Below are 17,724 nucleotides of genomic sequence, written 5' to 3'. Positions count from 1 at the left end.
CAGATTAAAGTTGATTCATAAAAGAATAAGATTTCATTTGATATGACGATTTTTGAAATCGACTCAATGGTTGTAAAGTTATGACGTTTTGTAACAAATCTTACTTACTTAATCAGCAAAAGGCCCTAGTGGCATGTGCTGCACACAAAAGTTGTCTCCATTCACATGAATTTTATTTTTTTTTCCAATTCTTAACTTTCAAACCAACATATCATATCTTTCCGTTATCCGCAAACATGCCAAGTAGTAACTTAAAAAAAAACAAACTCATAAACGACAAAAAGAGTCTTAGATTGTATATTTTTTATATATTTTTCACAGTTTTACAGTACCATTTGCTTATTGGCGTTTTTTTAGTTGGAGTGCCTTCTAATTGGCGGTTCACCAGTTGGAGCACGCGCCAATCAAAAAGCAATCATCTGTCATAATTGTATGTCAGTTTTACTCTGTTGTTCCAATGCCATTTTTATTGAAGGGTCTTTGAACGTTAAACTCAAAAAATGAAGACACAGTATAAAAGTATTTAGTTTTGCAGTTTGTTTGACAAATGTATTCGTTTGAAAACATTTAATAATATATATACATATATAAAGTGAATTATATCACATCCACTATTCAAGGAAGTTAATGATATTTTCTAGCATCAATCCAAATACAGTAATTTTAATTATTATTATGGCCGCACTAAAAGACATGAAAAACAACAAGAAAAACGCGAACTTTGAAATTTGTGAACTATTGCAGTATTACTTCAGCCATTCCATGCCAACCTGATATAGTGGTTTTCAGATTTTTGGAAAATTGGTGGCTTGTTTTCGTTATGGTAAAACATTGAACCTGTATTATTATTATTTTTGAGTGATTCGATTTTTTCCCTTTTTCCCAAAATGACTTTTATCAAAAACTCATAACTTTTGAACCACTAAGCCGATTCAGATGATCGATACATCAAATGGAAGTAAATTAGCTAGTCTTTTAGGAAAAATTTCAAACTTCCAAGAAATTTGAATTTTGTTTTCGTAATTCTTGATTGTATCCGTTTTTATAGTTTACATGGTTTCGGGACCAACGGCGCTATATTTTTCTATATTTTTTCTTGACTAGCGGCCCAATTTCATGTTTCAATAAGTTTACCACAAAGTCATTGGAATAGCATTGCTGTTGCACTCGAACAGACTCTCGTAACTTTTTTTCTTTTCATTTATTCAATGTTTCTTTTTCAGTCCAAATGTTTCTACGTCTAAAACTTCTACTCTTTCTCTGCGATCAATTGTTGCTCTTTCAATTTTACTTTAACTTTCAACTCTCTACTCTTCATTTCCTACTATCTACTCTATACTTTGTTCCCTTTTCTCTCTACTCTCTGCTCTTCACTTTAAATTCTCTACTCTCTACTCTCTGCTTTTTACACTCTACTCTCAACTTTCTACTCTCTACTCTCCCTACTCTCTCTTCTCTTTCTACTCTCTACTCTCTCTACTCTCTACTCTCTACTCTCCACTCTCTCTACTCTCTCTACTCTCTACTCTGTACTCTCTCAACTCTCTACTCTTCGTACTCTCTACTCTCTCTGCTCTCTGCTCTCTCTACTCTCCCTGCTCTGTCTACTCTCTCTCTACTCTCTACTCTCTCTACTGTCTACTCTCTACTCTCTACTCTCTCCTCTCGCTACTCTCTACTCTCTCTGCTCTGTCTACTCTTTACTATCAACTACCTGCTTCCTACCCTCTACTCTCTCTACTCTCTACTCTCTTTGCTCTCTGCTCTCTCTATTCTCTACTCTCTACACTCTACTCTCTACTCTCTACTCTCTACTCTCTACTCTCTACTCTCTACTCTCTACTCTCCACTCTCTACTCTCTACTCTCTACTCTCTACTCTCCACTCTCTACTCTCTACTCTCTACTCTTTCTACTCTCTACTACTTTAAATTCTCTACTCTCCACTCTCTGCTTTTTACACTCTACTCTCTACTCTCCCTACTCTCTCTTCTCTTTCTACTCTCTACTCTCTCTACTCTCTACTCTCTACTCTCCACTCTCTCTACTCTCTCTACTCTCTCTACTGTCTACTCTCTACTCTCTCTACTCTCTCCTCTCGCTACTCTCTACTCTCTCTGCTCTGTCTACTCTCTACTATCAACTACCTGCTTCCTACCCTCTACTCTCTCTACTCTCTACTCTCTTTGCTCTCTGCTCTCTCTATTCTCTACTCTCTACTCTCTACTCTCTACTCTCTACTCTTTCTACTCTCTACTCTTTCTACTCTCTACTCTTTCTACTCTCTACTCTCTCTACTCTCTACTCTCTTTGCTCTCTGCTCTCTCTATTCTCTACTCTCTACACTCTACTCTCTACTCTCTACTCTCTACTCTCTACTCTCTACTCTCTACTCTCTACTCTCTACTCTCTACTCTCTACTCTCTACTCTCTACTCTCTACTCTCTACTCTCCACTCTCTACTCTCTACTCTCTACTCTCCACTCTCTACTCTCTACTCTCTACTCTCCACTCTCTACTCTCTACTCTCTACTCTTTCTACTCTCTACTACTTTAAATTCTCTACTACTTTAAATTCTCTACTCTCCACTCTCTGCTTTTTACACTCTACTCTCTACTCTCCCTACTCTCTCTTCTCTTTCTACTCTCTACTCTCTCTACTCTCTACTCTCTACTCTCCACTCTCTCTACTCTCTCTACTCTCTCTACTGTCTACTCTCTACTCTCTACTCTCTCTACTCTCTCCTCTCGCTACTCTCTACTCTCTCTGCTCTGTCTACTCTCTACTATCAACTACCTGCTTCCTACCCTCTACTCTCTCTACTCTCTACTCTCTTTGCTCTCTGCTCTCTCTATTCTCTACTCTCTACTCTCTACTCTCTACTCTCTACTCTCCACTCTCTACTCTCTACTCTTTCTACTCTCTACTCTTTCTACTCTCTACTCTTTCTACTCTCTACTCTTTCTACTCTCTATTCTTTCTACTCTCTACTCTTTGTACTCTGTACTCTGTACTCTCTCAACTCTCTACTATACTCAAACACATACACGCACGCATACGCGCACGGTCTCACACACATAACACATGCAAACGCGCACACTCTCTCACACAAAAAAACACTCTCTCACTCTATTTGTGTGTACGTCGAGAATACGACCATTTACGACCGTTTACGACCGTTCACGACGACCGCGCTTTATTTTTTAGCGATTTTATTTATAGTAAGAAAACTGAGGATTTTTTTACACATTTATATTTTTACTCAAAATTAGATATATCCTTTTTTCTTTTTTGAATGATAATTTTTTAGAGTTAACCGATAGTTCGGAATATTAATTTCTTCCCCTTTTTCCTATTCTCAAAAATTCATAACATTTGAACTGCTAGAGCGATTCAGATGATCGATGTATCAAATTTAAGCCAAGAATTTTTTGGAAAAATATTGCACTTGCGTAAAAATTTATTTTGTTTTCGTGATTAATAATTGTATCTGTTTTTCATAAATAAAAAAAAAATTTTTTGGCAAGTGTGAAATTATTGACTTAAATTAACTATGTCGATTATATGAATCGATTCAGTAGATCAAAAGTTATGATTTTTTTAAATGGAAAAAAGGAGAAAAATGATTTTTTGAACCATCGGTTAATTTTGAAAAATCATAATTTAAAAACGAAGAACATATTTTTGGATATGTTATCTAAAAAATCCTCAGCTTTCGAGAAAAAATATATAAAACAGCGCCCTTGAATGAAAACTATAAAGAACAATTACGATCAATAATCAAGAAAACAAAATTAAAAAACAATTTGTTTTTGCAAGTATAGTATTTTAAAAAAAAACTGGCTAACTGGCCAATTTGATATGTCGATCACCTGAATCGGTTTAGTAGTTCAAAAGATATAAATCTAAAAAAAAATTTTTGGAAAAAAGGAGAAAACTAGATTTTTTGAACCACCCTAAAATGGAATGGGATCTAATATTTAACAAAACTACCAATTTACACGAAAATCTGAGAACCACTATGTCGGTTTGGCATGGCAACTAAAAAACTGATTACTAGAAACTAATTGACGTTAACGTTTTATTACCTCGTAAATTCTAGATGCAATACCAACAGAGGGTATTTAAAAAAATAAAAATAGCTTTTTATGGGGTGTGTTCAAAACTGAAAAAAAATAATCAGAAATCATATTTTTATGTTGTTTTTTAAGCATACCTACATTATTTAGTCGTATAATTATTGTATCATTCAATTTATTCCGATGAGAATGCTTTAAAATATTTCAACAAATGCTCTTACCACATTTTAGTTTTTTTTATTCAATGTTCAGTTTCTATGGCGAAGCTTCATTCGTAAATTACACATTTGTCATCATTGGTGGAATACGATCATAAATGTTGTTATGCATAGCACAGTAAGTTATGATTAAAATACATATGGATTTATTTTGATAATGCATTATACATAAACCGATAAAAATGCATTATAATATCTATCCACAGCGTTTTAGCGTCTATATGTTATTTTATTCAATTTCGGTTCGTAATTTCTATCCCATTCGCCGTGTTTATCATGATGATGCTAACATTAATAACATTATATACGAACCTCCCACCTTATATATGATGTCTCCCACCCTTTTAGAGACATCTTAACATTATGTTCAATTTTTAGAGCGTAAACTATCTGTCAATTTTTTCACTGTTTACATTTTCTTGCCACAAATCGTTGCCACTTTTTTCTCTCAAGTTCCACTTCTCTTCTCTGATGTCAGTGTTGATATTTTTTGTTGATATTTGTGAATTGTTGTCTGCTGTTATCAGTATTTCCTCTTTGATATATTGGATAGCCGCCTTCATTATATCGTTTGGGTAAAGTGACCAGATGGTAAAAGGTCTAACGCGGGACACTAACCACAAAGAATCCGCGTTTTGGAAACATGAGTTGAAGTAGTACACAAAAATAGTTTAACAAGTCTTATTTATTGGGTGATTCCTTAGTATGACAAACATTTTCATTGCAACAAGTTCCAAAAACCTTTCAAATCAAACCAGCCGGGTGCTATGATTGAGGCTAACATCTATCAAGCAGAACTGTCAGTGGGAACCCAATTCAGGGGAGAACAAAGGGAAAATGTCAGTGGGGAACTCGACGTGTTGGCTTCTGTCAGTTCAATAGGGGTTCAATTTGGACGTCACCTACGTGAATCAAACATATTTTTCGGCTCCGCGTACTTCGCGTATAAGTGAAACGTTGTTGGAGATATATGTATTGAATTTTTCGCTCTTGACCTGGAAATTAAACTTTATCTGTAATATTTTTTTCGACTTATGAACACTTATTTGTGATTGTATACATTGTATGCTAAGTATATATTTGTACCGAATGGAATATGATTATTTTTTTTTTCATTTATTTATTTATTAGGCTCATTAGCATTTTAGCTGTAACAGCCGGGTTTTAATCGTGTACATGTACATATGTTTATGTTTCTATAAATTGTAAATTACACAATAGTTAGTAGTAGCCATTTAGGCGTTAAGTTTTCTGTTCCATTACATTATGGTAAATTACACAGTAGTAGCCATTTAGTCGTAAGGGTATTCTTTCTGTTCTTCCATTGTTCAGCGGACCGGACAGCGGAGACAGTTGATATTGATCATTGTTGGGTTATTTATAGAACAGCAGCCCGATGTTTCTTGCAGAGCAGAGCAGTTGTATGGATGAATCGATCTTTGTTCCACCATGGATCGATTTCCATCGCTGATGATGGTTGCGTGGACGTAGTTATTCTATAACAACACAAAGATGGTCAATTGAGGGCCCTGAGTTTGAACTCACGATCGATCGCTTGGTAAGCGAACGCGTAACCAAGTGGCTACGAAGACCCCCTAATATGATTATTTTGGAAGTGACTAAAAATTTCGTTCCTCTGGGTTATTTATTTATTTTATTTTGGATTCTATGATGATCATAATTCCTTAAAAATAGTAAAATTGAACAATTTAATTTTTATTGTTGGATCATGCGATAGATAAGATATTAGACAAAGATATGTTCATATCATATTTGAAATAAATCAGTTCAGCAGAATTTGAGATATTGTGAACGCCTGCTTGAAAAAAAATATTTCGAGAAAAAGATGTTGAAAGTTTTGAATTTCCTTTTAGATTGCCACCAATATGGCTATAACTCGATAAATAAATGGAATTCCGAGTAATGCTTCCAAGGGTACATTCTTGAATGTCTAAACTTTAGAAAATATGAAGAAAAAATATAGGAGGTTGTGTTTAAGACACGGCCGCATTGTTGACGTAGAACTACGCTGTAGTTTAATTCAAGTCGCTTGTTTATAACTGCGGATATTATTTTATAATGCAAAGAAAATTTTGAAATAGCCATGTTTTGTTTTTTTAATTGTTAAATCATTTGACGATAATTGTTTGATGATTGATTCTTGTGCTCGCAGAACAATACAAGCTCGAGGTAAGCGCAGTTGTCATTTTTAGTGGAGAAAGTTTTGCTACTGGCAAGCGAAACCAAATCACATACAAAATTCCAGAGCGACATTTACTTTCTTGGTGACTAGATAAACGAAATAAACTCTAACTGCTCGGTGTTGAGTCAGACCGGACCATGTGACATTTTTATGATTTCGAGAAAAACGCGTTTGAAGTTTGGTGCTATAAGGGGTTTTCATTGAGCGTTCAAAACAATTTCGATAAGTTATTCCTGCTGTACGCGTGATTTTCCAAATCTGATAAATGTGAAATGTAGTTTACAAAATGTTTAGCCTAATGCAATCAATAACTCGATATTTTTAGTCGACTTGTCGACTTGGTCCGCTCTGACTTAACACCGACCATCTGTTAATCTCAACAACCTTGAAAAGAGCAGCACTGCTTCATTATGATCAAGATTAGCGCAAATGCAATTCTAGTTGAAAGAAGTTTTGCGACTGGCACGCGAACCCAAATAAATTAATAATTTATTATAACATATTGAATAACTTGGTATTCCCTAAATAATTTTCTGGTACACAACCTTAACTCCTGCTTCACCATAGCGTCAGTTCAATGCATCGAAGCAATGTCAAAGGCACCGACGGAGCCTTTATGATGACAGAAAACAAACAATGCAATATTAAACAATGCTTAGAAAAAGGCTGGATGCATCAGCAGAGATTCATTACTAATACCCTAGCGCAAATATTTCCGTCCCGCTATCTCCCCTCCTTGTTTATATTTAACATTATGGCTGCATAATTTGCAACACCAAACATTCGTCATTCATAGCATAAAAAAATTAGGCGATTGTTGCATCGTTACAGGGGTCAATGCACACGGGAGCAGATACAAATGGGGTCTCAGCGTAGCGAAGATGCACTATTTTACGTACGGGTTATGAAGCACGCACGAGCGCACACAAATATCCATATATCGATGGTTTGGAGAAACTAAACATACACACACTTTTCTCCGTTTTGCGCTCTTCTATTCTGCTCTTCCTTCCAAACTTTAATGCAATGGTGTCAGTTTGATGCAATGATTGCAATGCCAGAGACATCAGCGAGTGAGTAATTTGGTCGCGTCCACAGCTCAATCCGAAACGAAGACGAGTTTATCTCAGCGAGATCCACTGTTTACATTCTTGGCAAATATTCCATTTCGTTCTTCTTCTTTTTCTTTGTTCACGGATCTTTACATCTTACGATTTACCCTTCGTTGCTCGTTATTGACAGCTCTGTTCGGGAAAGCGCACAAATGCACAGAACAAATGTATGAGGAAATGGAAGTGCTTCTAATTTTCATCAATTTAAACCATATGTTGACTATGGGATTGTAATGTACGGCTTATCAAACAAATCTTAGGGAATTTCCTATTCGTTTGGTATGTAAATCGCCAAAATCCGTTCGCGGCAAAAATAGTTTTTTTTTTTTATCCAAAATATATATTTTATTAAGGCTCATATGGCGTCAGCCTAACGGGGCCGGGAGTTCAATATTTTGACAATGTTTGCTTAGACTATGTTAGTAATATGTAACCGATTACTCGCGGTTGACTCGAGGTTAGTATTACAAGTGTTCTCATAATTGGTATTTCGCAGTCTTCGATGCTCTGTACGTGTGCCCGACACGGGATACTTCCTATTGGGATGCAGCTGACCATTAATCAGCAACGCCCCCCTAGTCTGTACCCCATATCTAGCGTGGTGCGTCTTTCTCGACTCGAGGAATCCAGGATAGAATGGTCACTAGCCGGCGCAATCATCAGCTCGTGTAGAGTCGTCATGAGCGGTACAACCTTTGGCTCTTGTTGAATAATCAGTGGACTGCACAACCTTCGGCCCGTGCATCTGTAAAGAGTGTGTGTATGTATTGCCGCGACTAAGTAAAAGTTTATCGATCGGATAGGAGGGATATGAAACGGGGACACAACGAAGGAAATATCATTAAACGTTGACATCGGCGTTTCTGAGGAACAGGTATAGATGAAGCAGAAGATCAGGATCCCGGCTACCTAAGATATCCCGGACGGGGATATCCGATTGTCTGCCTTGTGCTCTCAGTGCTCTTGAGAGCTGAGAGCGCGCAGCATGGAATCGGATACACGACCAGACAACATGCTCGATGTCGTGGTAGCCATCGCCACAATCACAAAGATTGTTTGCTGCGAGCCCAATGCGATAGAGATGCGCGTTTAGGTTGTAGTGATTGGACATAAGCCGAGATATCACGCGAATGAAATCACGACCTACATTCAATCCCTTAAACCAAGCACTCGTCGAAACCTTAGGGATAATCGTGTGTAACCAACGACCGAACTCATCACCACTCCACATGCGCTGCCAACTTACGAGCGTATACTGACGAGAAATGTGGAAAAATTCATTATAGGCAATTTGCCTTTCAAAAAGTGTGCCTTCTGAAGCGCCCACCTTAGCTAGCGAGTCCGCTTTCTCATTCCCCGGAATCGAGCAATGAGACGGAACCCATGCTAAGGTAATCTTGAATAATTTTTCGACCAAAACACTCAATAGTTGTCTTATTCTTGTTAGGAAATAAGATGAGCGTTTATCAACTTTCATTGAGCGGATTGCCTCTATTGAGCTGAGACTGTCTGAAAAAATAAAATAGTGGTCGATGGGCAATGTTTCAATGATCCCTAATGCGTAATATATCGCACCCGGTTCAGCGACATACACGGAACAAGGATCTTTGAGTTTGAAAGAGGCACTTGAATTTTCGTTGAAGATGCCGAAGCCAGTGGACCCGTTTATGAATGAACCGTCAGTAAAGAACATTTTATCAGATCTAACTTTCCCATATTCTGCCGAAAATATCGGCGGAATAGAATCGGAGCGTAGGTGATCTGGGATTCCATGGATTTTTTGTCGCATGGACAGATCAAAAGTGACAGAGGAATTGCAGAAGTATGGGAAGCAAACTTGGTTGGAGATGCCTGGTGAAGGGTGCACGTCGTGGGTAAGGTACTCATGGTATAAAGACATAAAACTTGACTGAGGAGTCAGTTGGAGTAGATTTTCGAAGTTATCAATCACCAAGTATTATGCATTGGTGGTAGTGAAAATATGTCTCCCACTGAACGGTTCACAGCTTTCAAAAATATTCACAATATTTTTCAAGATATTACCACCCATCAACAGTATATATCGTTATCTTAATAGAATGTTTTCAAAGCTTATTTTCTACTTTCAAAAGGAGTGAAAAAAGATCTGCAGAGTGAAGTACGATTTCGAGTTTGAGTCACTGTATATAGATACCAGTAATGTATGTCCTTTTATTTTACAACTGACGTAATCGATTCAAAAAATTCATAAAAACAGATAGTGGAATAACCCCTCAGCCACCAATTCACTTTCCCAAGGATCGACACTGACGAGGATACGATTCGAACCAATTTCTTTAATGGAGCATGTATCCACTGTCGTCGTCAATTTATTTCCGTACAGTCTCGCTTTTGCCTCCTCCCGCCCTGGCGCTAGCAAACGACGATATACCCATCGATTTGTTCAATAGATTGACAACAAAGCGGAGGCACAACGGAGACCGACACAGCATCCCGACAGAGACAAAGGATGATGGGTGATGACGACGTCAGCAGTATTGATGTTCTAATTAATTGTAAATATAGCGACGTGGAGCATACTGAAGTGATGTGATGTTCAGAGGAACTGCGAGTGAACGTTTGTTGTGGTTTATTTTTATCCAACGATGGATAGTTTTTGTTTGAGACAATTTATGTTGAGCGCACTGATGGGTTCGACATATCGATGGAACATAAAATGATTAAACCACTCCGAAGGAATAGCTATTGAATTAATCATGGGAACACCTCATTTGACATTCATCAAACGCTTCGACTAATCTCAAACATTACCCATTCATCAGATGCCCCAATGTCAATCAAGAGCTGACTATCGCGCACAATGATTATGACCTCACCGAAGATCTGACGCATTGCGGCGACCCGCCGCCGATCGTTTGGTTTCTGTTTAATTTAGCAACACCTGGAAAGGGGTTGGCATGTGATAATCCATCATCATTTCGCGAACGGTGAGCTGTTAACCGACGGGCGTTGTTGTTGGTCCTACGTTCGATTATCTATATGTATAAACGGGACCCATTATCACCCAATTGTTTGTGTTGCTCCACATCGGTCGGCCGCCGCGTGCGTTAAATGAAAGAGAAATAAAGCGCAAAAATTGACCCGGAGGCGCACACTTGAGTGGATTGTTTGGTATTGCTATCGGGCCGCTGGAATCGCGATAATTTTCAACACGACATCAGTCGGCTTCAGTGAGTCAACTTTGATTGTTTCGGTATGGCTGAGAAAGTTTTATAATTCCCTGGAGAATACATGAGGGTCATGGGGATGCCCATAGCTTCATAGCGAAGAGTACGTTTTGTCAAATATAGGCCGGGAATTTGTAATTTTTAACCACGACATTTTTCATTTTTTTAAGTTGTTAGTACTGTCAGTGGTCTTAATGTCAATTTTGAGCGCGATTTGTCATTCAGTTTGTTCACAGCGTCTTAAACAATAAGTTTATTTCTTGCTCGGTGATTTTTGGTATGAATAATTCTAGTGGCTAAAGATATTGTGTGAGATTGTATGTTACAAACCAAATTTCTTTTGTCGAAATGTTGAAAATGTTGCAAATGATCGGTTGTATCATTTGTTCACAAGCATTTATCTTGAAATTTTTTTTGACTAATATTTTCTAATAATATTATGACTTTTTCTAAATATGAATATTTAGAAAAATCTAAATTTTCTAAATATTTTTGCCTAATCCTCCATACAGTGGATAGCCATAGCACTAATTATTGAGCATGATGCTCAATTGTCTCCTTTGAGTATTTGTCGATACCATGATCAAAAGCAGCACTAGCTTCTTCGCAATTTCATGCAATTTCGAACAAATGATTACAGAGCCAGCGGTAGTCCTACGTCAACCTTGCGGTTATATTACAAATATAATCCTTTTCTAGATTTTTTTGTGAAAAAAAAAGTTTTCTTGGTCAGTTCCGCAATGTATAACTGAGCATTGATATGAAGCAATATTGCTGTTTTGGTATACTAGTCACTTCCCAAGCAAAACTCGATTTAAATCGGTTCTGATTGTATTCAATTTTGAAGGAGACACTAGAGACATTAGAGGCAACGAAGCGTCATTTCCGAGAATTTTTTTCATGTTTAATTCGAAGAAATCCGTGGCTAAAGCGTATTGTGAACAACTGTGGTGTGACCACATTTAGTGAAAGAATTTGTCTCAAGTGGTTTCAACGCTACAGAAGTGGAGATCGAGGATCAGAAGTATCCCGGAAAGATGAAAAAAGTTCGAAGATGCAGGATGCGTCCGATTCTTAATGAGAATTCAATTCAAGATTCAAGTTTGTGTGCAATTAAACTGTTTCAACCTCTGAGCAGAAGGGATTTTTGTGTCGAATTGATGATGGAAATGAAAAGTGGACCCAATACGACAATCCAAAGTGAAAAAACAGGAAGTGGGTTATATCTATGGTATAACCGCAAGGGTGACGTAGGACTATCGTTGATTTAGAGATCATTTGTATGAAGTTGAATCTGAATTCATTCTGAATGAATGAATATTTGGAGAACTTCGAAAACGAGAGCGTTACGTTGGAGGCACAAGGTTTTATGCATCCAATATTGGATACGGAAATATCCTACTGATGGGGAAGAATAATCCTCAGAAGCTATCCTGTTGATTGCGATTGATTGAAAAATCACAAAACCTAATGTATTTGGTCACAGTGTTACATGGATAGAAAACATTAAAATAAACTCTTTCATATGAATGTAATTTTAAATTCCCAGAGGAACTGGCAGATTATTTTCAGTAACGATTAGATATTTCCACATTTTCCTCGATACTGGAAGCCCACCAGTGGTTAATGCCAACTCGATAACCACCTGTTAATAGCACTTGATTGAAACATATTTGGTCACAGTGTTACATGGATAGAAAACATTCAAATAAACTCTTTCACATGAATGTATTTTTAAATTCCTAGAGGAACTGGCAGATTATTTTCCGGATCTTTCTCGATCCAAACGGAAAGAATTCCGTGCGTGTATGTGTGTGTGTGTGTGTAGCGGCTGCTTCGAGATCTTCCCGGGGAACCGTTTGTAGCATCACTCTCCTCCTGATGGATTCCCTTCTGGCCTAAGGTGCACAAACAGGCTCTTGGTGACACCGTTCATCCGCGCTTTCATGATAAATGAAGAGCTTCACCACAACAGCGACAACATGCTCCAATCGCTGTTCAATTAGAACTGAGTGGATTTCCGAGCGGCGCTCGCTTATATACCGATTGGTGATTTCAATAGCCTATTTTGAAAGCAAATTTAAGACTATTGAAACAAGTTTTTGGATCAGAAAGTAACAAGTATAGAACGCGTAGACATTTTATCTACGAATCGAATGAAGTGTTTATCATACCATTTCGTTCAGTTGTTTAGGAGCTATTAACACTCAAAATCTCGGTCTCCGGCGTAACGCTTTCGTTTTCGAAACTTTGATTTTACACCCCGGTATAGAAATGAAAGACGTAGTCCTACGTCAAAAAGTGGTTACCACGTCCATCAGTCAACATCGACGGCCAAACTACCCAACTATGGTTCGAACCTCATTCTATGTATTTGGTGGGACCAACTCGGTGTTGTATGTTATGAAGTGTGGAAGAAGCACGCTATCGACCACAACATATCATCATTAATCATTAATACTTACCTGGATATACTTCAATGCCTTCTGCTTCAGCAGTATTTTGTCGATTCCGGAAGATTCGTCGAGAACCACGGGCTAGTCGTAAACTCGAGCAAATGTAAAAACTATACTAAGAAAATACAACCGATAATTTTTCACTATAGGCTGGAATGTCCGAACCTACAACGAGTAGAGAATGTCTAAGGCATGATAATGGACAAATTCCTTGCGTTTAAAAGCCACATAAAACGAAAAGTCAAGGTAACGCATAAACTTTTTGGATTCATTCGTCGCTTTTAGTAAGGTTTCACTAATCCGCATGCAATGGTCAAAATATTCTTTGCACAGACCAAACCCGACTTTGCAAGTGCGGTTGTAAATCCAAAAGATAGGAAAAAAACCAGAAAAAGTTCCTAAAGTTTGCACTGAAGAAATCTATGATAGAGAGAAGAATACCTGTCAACATGCGAAGATCTCTGCTGTATGGTATACCTGGATACAGTCAGCAACATACACAAGATCGTGGATGTCACATTCTTGTGCAATGTATTAACGGGTGTTAAATAAAAAATGAGAATTTTTTCAATACCTTTCAGTAACTCAAATAAAGAGCGTAAAACTTTCTTTCTCCAAGAAAATTGCTCTTTGGGCTCCCTAGAAATAGTAGGCGTGTTTGGTTTTGCTAGTTTGAATTTAGTCAAAGCCAAGATGGCGTCGAAACAGCACGTGCTCCGCGAACGCATTGTACGGTTCTACGAAACGCGTTTCCAGCAAGGAAAAAAGTTCACGGTGGCACATTTTAAGGAAGAAAATGTACCTGTCAGTACGGTATATCGTATCCTGGGTTCCCTGAACGTAGACCGGAAGGTCGGAAGTGGTCGTCCGGTGACGATAATGACGAAGCAGAGGAAGACATCGTTAAAGAAGCTGTTTGACAACAAGGACGCAACCAGCCTGCGTGACGCCGGTCGGAAATATGGCTGCTCCCACGTATTGATCCATCGGACCCTCAAGATGGAAGGAATCGTCTGCAGGAAAAAGACGAGGTCGCCGGAGTACACGGAGGAGCAGATTGAGACGGTTAAATCACTGTGTCGGTGGATGACCAAAAAATACCGCGGGAAGTCTTTCGTTCTGGACGACGAAAGCTATTTTCCGCTGTCCAAAACGCATGTTCCAGGAAATAATAATTACTACTCCAGCGACAAGTCATCCACACCGCCTAAAGTAAAATACAAATTCAAGCACAAGTTTGAAAAAAAGGTTATGTTGTACATCGCCATTTCCGACCGGGGCATTTCAAAGCCTTGGTTTAAGCCGAGCGGTCTGGCAATCAACCAACAAATCTATCGAGAAGAGTGCCTCGATAAAATCCTGCTGCCGTTCCTGAACGAGCATCACGCGGATGGGAAGTACGTCTTCTGGCCGGACAAGGCGTCTTCCCATTACGCCAAGAAGACGCTGGCGTATCTTGAGGAGAAAAAGATACCGTTCGTGCCGAAAGATCGTAACCCAACAAACTTGCCCCAGTGCCGCCCAATAGAGGATTTCTTTGGCTCACTCAGTGCCCTAGTGTATAAAAACAATTGGAGGGCCAAAGACACGAAGCAACTGACTACAAGAATCCGGAATTGTATTAATAAAAAATACTGAAATCGATGAAAAAAAAAATTTTTTTATGTGTGATTGAAAAAATTCTCATTTTTTATTTAACACCCGTTAAGTGGATGAATTAGAAGTACGTGTCTCTACCAACGAATCAGTTTCAACACTAGCCCTTTCCCTATTCGTCGTCGAACGGTATTTGTTTTACCCCTGAGTTCCAGAAACTAGCCACAAATTGAAGATATGGATACGGATGACATGTGGTTTCAGCAGGACGGTGCCACGTGCCACACAACACGACCGAACATGGCCATATTGCGAACGAAATTTGAGGGACGCGTAATTTCGCGTTTTGGTGATGCCAATTGGCCGTCCAGATCATGCGATTTGAACCCGCTAGACGTTTTTTTGTGGGGTTATGCGAAAGACCGTGTCTATGCCAACTCTCCCCAAACTCTTGAACATTTGAAAGACAACATTCGTGAAGTTATGACCGAGATACCGCCCCATATGTGCCGAAAAGTCATCGAAAATTACCTGTTCCGGATCAAGGTGTGCGAGGAAGCCCTAGGTGGACATTTGAATGATGCTGTATTTCACACATAATGGCATAAACCAAACATTAATTTGAAATAAAAGTTTCATCGAAATTCGAATTCTAAGTGTGTTTTATTTCAATTTACTTTCGGAATTTAAAGTTGGAAAACCCTGTACAATCATCCTGATCTCGACTGCTCAGAACTTATTCACGAAACGCTTACTTCTTTTAAAACTATACATAATAACATACTATTAATGGGCGATTTTAACACCAATCTAATGAATCGAACCCCAAAAACTGAACGTTTTCATGCTACGCTTACATCACTATGTTTGTTCAATGTTGGACAAGAACCAACTTTTTTTCATTCAACAGGGTCTTCCCAGCTAGCTCTTTTAATCACTGATAATTTTGGAAAATGTGCTAAGATTTGGTCAAATCAGTGTTCCCAACATTTTACATCATGACATGCATCAGTGAATTATGACGTACAATTGACTAATAAGGAATTTTTCTATAGAGATTACAAGATGATCGATCTAAATGCAGCTCTCAGTAAATTTAATGATTTTGATTGGAACCATTTTTGTTCTATTAGTCATCCTAATGATTTGGTAGAAATGTTCAATAATAGTTTGAAATGCATTCGTGACGATTGTGTACCTCTGTGTAAAGCAAAGACAAATCACAAAATGAAAAATCAATGGTTCAATACTCAAATTCAGATAGCACTGATCGATCGAGACCGTATGTATGTATATCCCCATCAGTTTTATTAACAGTATTTTACCATTACTACTAGAACCATTAGCTCACATTTTCAACAAAATTATTGACACGTGCATTTAACTCAAATTATGGAAAATGTCTAAAATAATTCCATTCCGAAATAAATCAAATTTAGCTTCATTAGACAATTTGCGCCCTATTAGCATTTTGAACGCATTGTCCAAAGTTTTCGGAAGGTTGCTGAAGATCCAAATATGTTCGTATGTTCACAATAATAACCTATTATCGCCCTTTCAGTCTGGCTATCGTTCCGGCCACAGCACTAAAACTGCAATGTTAAAAATTTGTGATGATATTCTTGTTATTTTAGATAAAGGCAATAGGGTTGTGTTAATTCTCTTAGATTTTTCTAAGGCGTTCGACTCTATTTCGCATCTTTTACTGTGTCACAAACTGGAAAATACTTTCAATTTCAACAGAAGCGCAGTTTTCCTTGATCCATTCATATTTGGTCAACCGTCAACAAGCAGTTTCTTGTAATCAGATATTATCCAGTTTTTAGCCAGTTTATTCTGGTGTTCCTCATGGCTCTGTTCTGGGCCCAATTCTATTCAGTCTCTACATCAATGATTTGCCAAGTGTGATCAGGAACTCTTCCATACATTTATTTGCAGACGACGTACAATTATATTTCAATTGTAATAATAGAAATATGAATGAAACTAGTGGCATAATTAATGAAGACCTTGAAGCAATAAGAAAGTAGTCATTTCAAAATTTATTGAAACTCAATGCTACAAAAAACGCAAGCTTTGTTTATTCGACGTAATATGAAAGAAGAATTTCCAAACATAAACATCGGCAACGAATCAATTAGCTTTGTAGATTCCGCATCAAGTTGAGGTTTTATTATACAAAGCGATTTTCATTGGGATAAGCACATACTGAGACAATGTGGTAGAGTTTATTCTTGTCTTCGTACATTGCACTCAAAAAAACATGTTTTGCATTATTCGACTAAACTCAAATTATTTAAACGCTTCATATTGCCACATTTTGTATCCAGTGATTTCTTAATTGGTTGTGCTGCAATCCGAGTTCAAGACAGACTCAGAGTTACACTAAACTCTTATGTAAGATTTATTTTCAATTTGGGTCGAATGGATTCTGTCTCACACTTACAACACTCACTCTTAGGATATTCATTCCACAATTTTATTGAAGCTTGATCTTGTATTACATAAAATGATTACAACAAGAACACCCGCATACCTATATGAAAAATTGAATCCATTTCGTAGTACAAGAACTCGGCGGCTCGTGATACCCGCCTACAATTCGTCGCTCTATGGCAGTACATTCTTTGTGAGAGGTGTTGTTTTATGGAATTCACTGTTTCCTGTAATCTCCAAAATCAAGAGTCATCATTCGTGTTCAGGAGGCAATGTATAGATTATTTCAATCGGTCAAGAAACAGTTAGTTTGTAGTATTAGAAGGATTGCTGTTATTTTACAAATTATCAACCCACTTCATACCATACTTCATAACTTTATAGTACTAAAAAGACTGCAGTCTTACGCTAGGAGAGT

At 37.8% G+C, this 17,724-nt stretch overlaps 1 protein-coding gene across 1 annotated transcript in view; it reads left to right on the top strand.

Annotated features, from left to right (window-relative positions):
* LOC129768053 (uncharacterized) overlaps positions 1-17,724 on the top strand; it is a 46,270-nt gene that overhangs the window by 13,360 nt on the left and 15,186 nt on the right. The gene's annotated exons all lie outside the window — the stretch shown is intronic.

This window comes from Toxorhynchites rutilus, chromosome 2 (assembly GCF_029784135.1).
Source record: "Toxorhynchites rutilus septentrionalis strain SRP chromosome 2, ASM2978413v1, whole genome shotgun sequence".
In the NCBI taxonomy this organism is placed as follows: domain Eukaryota; kingdom Metazoa; phylum Arthropoda; class Insecta; order Diptera; family Culicidae; genus Toxorhynchites; species Toxorhynchites rutilus.
Note: the sequence above shows the minus strand (reverse complement) of the source record. Positions and strands in the feature narration are given on the sequence as shown.